Genomic DNA, 7,100 nt, shown 5'->3' on the forward strand with positions numbered 1-7,100 from the left:
TTATAAATATTTATTTTTTTCTCGGGTTTCGTGTTCACGTCGAAAATATTTACGACGACCATGAGATCATCGCCGGCGCTGTGCAAAAGAGCTTCTAAAATTTAAGTCTCCGTATTGCAAGGAATTCTTTTCGTTTCTTTGGTGTTAAAGTCAACTTGTATCCGCACACACAGCGCTCTTGCACTTTCATAAAATGCGTTCAGCTTTAACAATTTTTTTTTTTTTTTCCGACGGATATCGTTCATCATTCTCTCTCCCGCTCAAGTTTACCCGACGAACAGCATATCGCATGATCCCTGGTCTGTTTGCAATTTTACATTTATTTTGATTCTAAACACCCACGAATAGATTGATCGATAATTTCTAAATTATCGCCACCAATAATATATCATGATAGTCACAATAACAATGTAGATTATGATCATCTACCGTAACTAGCAAAAAAAACACAGTTATCAGTTATTCTGTACAAACAGAAAAATAACACTCAATAATGCTCATCCACGATTAAAGCCCGTTGATTAAAACTCGTATTAATAGTTATTATTTGAAACTTGCCTCAAGTGAGATACTCGGATTTGAATTTGGAGTTAGATGAGAGCGTTTTCAGTTGTAACACAATTGTGTAGATATAAATGTGATGTATATCACGTTTCGACTGAAAATCGTAAATCTAACTCTAAATTAGAAATCTAACTATATCTCACATGAATCTAATTACAGACGAGATATTTAAACTAAGATGGCAAGTGAAACACTCACTTGTCTATTTTAATATGAGCTTAAACCTCAGATTCGTTATTTTTATTTAAACCTCAACGCAACTCGCCCTTGCCACCTTCGACTCGAACTCAACATTGCGATAGGTGGAGATCAAGCGACACACTTCCGGAATAGAATCGGCATTCACGATCAGGCTGAACGTTAAAACTGAACGCACACGATTTACAATTGACGCGATTTGTATCTCGTTTCCGACACACGTATCTTCACACATACACACACACACACACACACACACACTCACACAACACGCAGTCGATCCACGTCGTTCTCTCCGCGCTTTTCTCTCTTTTCCCACGTCTTTATCTCTTTCTTCTTCTCACTCTCTCATTCTTACTCCCACTCTCTCTTTCTCTTATATAGTGATTTCTTTTTCTCTCTCCTTTCTCACCCTCATGTATCTCTCGGTTCGCATGAGCGGCCAATGGCCGGGCATAAGACGCGACGACGCACCCACGCAATTGTAACGCTAATATACTGACACGCTACTGTATTTTTTATCGTTTATTCTCTTAAATATACATCTACTTGCTTGATATAGCGATCAACGATAGTCATTCTTTATCTCCTCCACATTATGATTTTTCGTTCGACCTTCGCCTCCACCTTTTCCCCATCTCTCTCGCTTCTCAGCTGTCTGTCATATTATGTCTCTTAGCATTTCTCTCTTTCTCATTTGCATCTTTCTCTTTTCCTTCTCTTTTCTGCTTCATTTGCATTTCTTTTTTTTTGTATACTTTTAATGCTGCAGTTTTTTTTCGATTAGGAGATCCAAGTAAAATTATTAAATGCTGGCAATAATATTTAATCTAAGTCGCGACGATAGTTCTCAATTACTGTGTAAATACTAATAGATATACTTGTCCGCTGTTTACGTTGCACCACCGTCTTTCTAGTCTATCCCGTTCGTCTTTCTTCGGTCATCTGCACCACCTGACTCATTTTTATTTTTTGTATTTATACCTTCCTCGTATATATTTCTTTATATTTATATATTTATATTTCTCTCTCTCTCTCTCTCTCTCTCTCTCTCTCTCTCTCTCTCTCTCTCTCTCTCTCTTGCTTTCTTATACTGTCGTATCTCTATGTTTTCCTTCATTCTATTCTCTCTTCCCTCATCTCGCCTCCTTTTCTGTCGCGCGTTTCCCTCTTCTCCTTCCTCCATAAATATATTTATAGACTTAGAATTTTCAATTCTCAGAGCGATCTCATCGCTCGGCCGTGCAGTTCCGCCTCTCCGCTTTATTTGTCACGCTCTCACCCATCATCCATCTCTCGCATTCTCTCTGTATTTTTCTCTTTTTTTCTCTCTCAGATGCACTCTTGCTCTCTCGTTCTATCAATGTACATTAACAGCTATAGTCGTTTAGTCTCGTAGACGTCGATTACTCGTCGATTCATAAAAATTTCTTATTTACCTCTGTCTGCGTCTGCTTGCAATACTAGTAATCCTTTCCGTTCGTACAATTAATTGAATCACCGACAATGAATTATACAAGCGCGATATCTTCGAACGTATGTGTGTGATTCTGTGACTTCCTAATTCCTAATGAAATAGAACATAAAGTTTTGTAACTGTCAGTATACATCCCTGTCTTTTTTTATTGTACTGTTGTACTTATCGTTATACTAATCTTATTTTTGGTCGTTCTCTATTTTCGTACCTCGCACATGCGCGCGCGCAAGTAAAAGAAAATCCGAATAGAAAGGATCGATAAAAAAAAGTGTTAGAGTTCGTCGACGGTAATTAACGTCTCGCATATTTCTCTCCTTTCGATAGTCGCGTGTATGATACATTCAATAACTGTGGTTACCCATTCGCACTATGCTTTGAGTTTCGACTAACAGAGAGAGTTTACAGGCTCGTCCCTAAGCGCTAGAATTAATCTTTCGCCCGCTTTCCCTCTTCGCGCGATATAATGATCGATATGATAATTAATTCGCGATGATGCACGCGTTGATATAGTGTATATGTACGTGTGTATGGATGTTTGTATGTGTATGGATGTGTGTGTTTAAATGTGTATGTTGTGTACTGCGGGAGAATGAACGCGTCTTTGTATTTCATTTTTTTCTCATCTGTCATATACGGAGAAACAATACAGCGATTTATACAACTTGGACAGTTGAGGAAAGAATCTTCAAGAATAATCGCCACGTGAAGCGACGTCGAGGAATGACGATCATCGTCAATCGCGCGAAGATGATGCTCGTTGTCCTCGCAGAACGCCGGACGAGATATTATTTTTTTCTTTCTATAACTCACTCACTCACTCACTCATTTACTCACCCACTCACTCTCTCCCTTTCTCTATTTTTCTCTTTTTTTATCTCGGGATTTTTTCTCTCGCTACCGCGCTTTTTTTCTTACAAAACTGGAAGAAGTAAGTGAAGTGTACATATTCTCGATCGTCGAAACGGTTACGCATGCTCGGCTTCGTCGCGTAAACTTGGAAGTCGTAGATTTGTGCGGAGCCTAAGTGCTGGATGAAGCTCGAAACGAAAACGAAGACAGCGCCGAATCGAGTACTTTAGAATTTCATTTGTACTGGCTCGATCGCGAAGTTCCAACGGAATCGCATGCTGCATGACAAGAGTATGTAGAAATTCGGCCGCGGCATTCGATCTCTCTGTCGTTGGTGTATCGATCTCGCGTGATTCTCCGACATAGAGTTCCGATCGTAGAGCTGATCCGACGTGCAAAAATCAGTTCACAACGGAAACTTCGGACAATATCTTAAGTCTTTCGGTCCCATTAAGTCATGTATATCTCACAGTAAGTTAAATTGTTGATTTTGCGTTCCCAGTAAACACCAATAGTAACATTACATCAATATTATAATTTGTCACTCAGCAATACAGCTGTTATGTACAACATGTGTTATATTACATTCGCATCGTTAAGTAAGAAATTACAACATTAATATAATATTAATACTAATTAGAATTTGCTAGATTAGTATTATTGATCTTTTTTTCTATATGAAGAATTATGTATATACATATATTTGAAATTATCTTAAGAAAAAAAGATAGTGGGACCGAAAAGATTATTACTCTAACATTGCATTTTTTCAGTTCATAACTTTAAGGATTAAATCTTTGCGTTAAACAAAATGTTTTCGGATAGCATGTAAGAAAAATTATTTTTATTGCTAAGATTATGTGGCAGTAATTTTCTCACAAAAATTAAGCCCGACATTTTTAATGAGATCGTCATAATAATATAAGTGCTATCGTAAACAAAACATTTGTTATTTTATTGTACGATAGATGCGATTCGCCGAGTTTCGCACATCGCGTCTACGACTTGGTTACTCTGAAAAGTCAAAGATGAAGAGATGCTATGAAATGGGAGAGAAAATAAAGGTAAGAAAAACTCCTTCGAAGTACAATACGTGCTTCCCGATCGATCGGGTCTAGGTCGAAGCTGCGACTAATCCTAAAAGCGTGTTTTTCTCCTAAGTCTCGACCGTGCGAAACGCAATTCACTCCCCTATCAGATAATATAGTGTTCTGTGAGGCCCATTGCTTATTTATTTTCACCCTTAACGCTTCCGTTCACTCTGTCTGCACGAATTCTAAATACGAAACACGACGTCGAGGGCTCGCAAGACTATCCCTTCATACGTTCATAGGCCCGTCGTTTCTCCTTCAGCCTCTAAAAAAAAGAAAGTGTCTCTCTTCTTCACTTCCTTATGATATGTAGGACGATGAAAGCTTTAAGGATAATCCTACAAACTAGTGATGCCCCTGCTCGATGAAAGGTGGAAACGACCAGGCATATACTCCATTCAACAACATCGTTCTCACAACAACCGTGAGGAAAATCACGGGGGAACGCTGCTTCGAACAAAATGACGAATTTCAACATGTTATTTCAACATGCGTTGCGTAATTTTTTCTTCAAAATTCCGAAAAAATTCTACAAGACTAAACGCACAAATTTAAATAGCGTGTCGACTCTGTTAAACAGAAGTTACGAGAAAAATGAAAATTAAATCAAACAATAATATTGATAACATGCTTTCTCTCTTTCTCTTTCTAATTTCCCGAAAATAATTATTATATAAAAATACATACAATTATACCCACATGAATTTTATCCTTATGTAGTAACATATAATTATATGTAATTACATGCACGCAGAAAGAAATGCTGTTTATCGGTTACAATAAAGATAACTGCTTATGTTCGCAACAGATCATGATGTCATGATTTAATTACGTAAAATTACTTTATCTCTTTCTTCCATTCAACAGTATTTTTTCGTTAGGATATATACAATTACATAAGATTATATATGTAACCATATAGAGATAAAATCTACATGTATATGGTTTATATATATAATTATATATATATAATATAATAATTTATATATAATTATAAACAATTTTTCATATAATTATATGTATTTCTTTTTTCTACATTGAAGGAAAAACTACCTTAAAATCAACAAATATTTCTATTATGGGTGCCATTAACATATTTATTTAAATCTAAATTCTCTTTATTTAAATCAAATATTATTTACTTAAATCAAGTAAATAATATTTAATTTAAATAAAGAGAATTTAGATTTAAGTAAATATATTAATGGCACCCATCAAAGAAATATTTGTTGATTTTAAGGTAATTTTTCCCTCAGTGTATCTTCAAAAACAATTATATTTGTATCACTAATGAATTTCAAAAATTTTCAGAAATTTTCAAGAATCGACTTTTAAATGTGAAAAATAAATTGGACACTCAAATTTCATGAGTGGTATTTTTTCGTGTACGGACTACGAGAGACAAATGAAAATAATCATTAAACTTTTGCGAGTTTTATATCGTCACGATCATTATGTTCGAAGCTTTGCCTAACGATCTTCCTCCGGCACTATTCACGACTATCTACAATTTACGCGTTCACCTAAGTAGGATGAATTCTGGGTGGGATATGTGTTCAGAGCGATTTCAGATGATATACATATTTCGATAAGTACACGAGAAAAGCTACGCCCGAAAATAGTATATGTATACATATGCATGTACATGACGTGTATGTATAATGTACGTGTATGTGAGTTCCTCGTGTACACTGCTCCCTCTCTAGAGTGTGCGTCGCAGATAAATGTGATTCGAGTCTTCTCTGCTTCCTCCTCCTACTTCTCTTCTGCTTTACGTCACACAAATGAGATGCGCAATTTATTATGTACAAGTCAGCGTCTTCGCCTCCCTCCTTAACCTTTCTCATCCAAATTCGACTTTTTATCCATCTCGCGTGCCTGAAACTCCCTCGAGTCGCACTTCGCGATCTATTTAAATTATTATTATTATTGTTGTTATTATTATTATCGCTATTATGTACAGAGCGTCTCGCGTCCCCCGAAAGTCGTTTTTCCCGAGGCAGAAGCGTCACCTCGACTCTTCTCGACTTCGTGGCTCGAGCTCGAGAGAAATCTCGCGCGAGGTGGTGAAAATGATATTTTTCCATCCGTGTTTTTCTCTCCGCGCAACTGAGGAGACACGAGAGACCACGAAGAAGCTGTAGCGAGCCTTAATTAGGACAATTCGCAGTTTGTGTGATTTATTTCTTTTCTTTCAGATTAACGCGGAAACACGATCGCAAATTACACAAGAAGATGGCTCGACCAAAGATCGATGAAGGTGGATTCTAAAGTGGGAACAGTCAATCGGAGATTTGCCATTCGCGTCGAAAGAAACGTGATCGCGCGACGATTCTCTAAATGTCATGTTACACGTCTTAAAGCATAGCGTTTTCACCACCGCAGCCTGCATTCTCTTTCGCGGTCGTGGACTCATCGCGATCACGTCGGCGGCGAGACGGGATGGCTACGCGCTTTATTAACATCATTAACCAACTATCAGCTATTATTATCTGTTCAGGGTCATTGAGCACCAAAAGGAATGACAGTACATTATTATTCTCTTGCTCTGCATCTCTCTCTCTCTCTCTCTCTCTCTCTCTCTCTCTCTCACTCTTTCTCTCTCGCTCTCGCGGCTATTTACAAGTAAGCACACTCTGCACGTCGTGTCGCGATCGGTAACTCGAGGAATACAACTCTTCCGCGATTCGTTCGCGTCTTCAGCGTTTCGCGGTTCGTCGCGGAGGGACAATCTCTCTTTCTCTGTCTCTTTTTTTCTTCCTCACTCTCTCCGCGGCGTCGTCCGGCATCCCCGGAAGGACGAAGGAAGAGCAACGTAAATCGTAGTCAAGCTGAGCTGAAAATCGTCTCGAGGTTTCTCCTTCTGCTTCTCCTTCTCTCTCTCTCTCTCTCTCTCTCTCTCTCTCTCTCTCTCTCTCTCT

The sequence above is a fragment of the Odontomachus brunneus genome, unplaced genomic scaffold, assembly GCF_010583005.1.
Source record: "Odontomachus brunneus isolate Ranch 3 - 2012 unplaced genomic scaffold, Obru_v1 Obru_scaffold_062, whole genome shotgun sequence".
NCBI classification, from domain to species: domain Eukaryota; kingdom Metazoa; phylum Arthropoda; class Insecta; order Hymenoptera; family Formicidae; genus Odontomachus; species Odontomachus brunneus.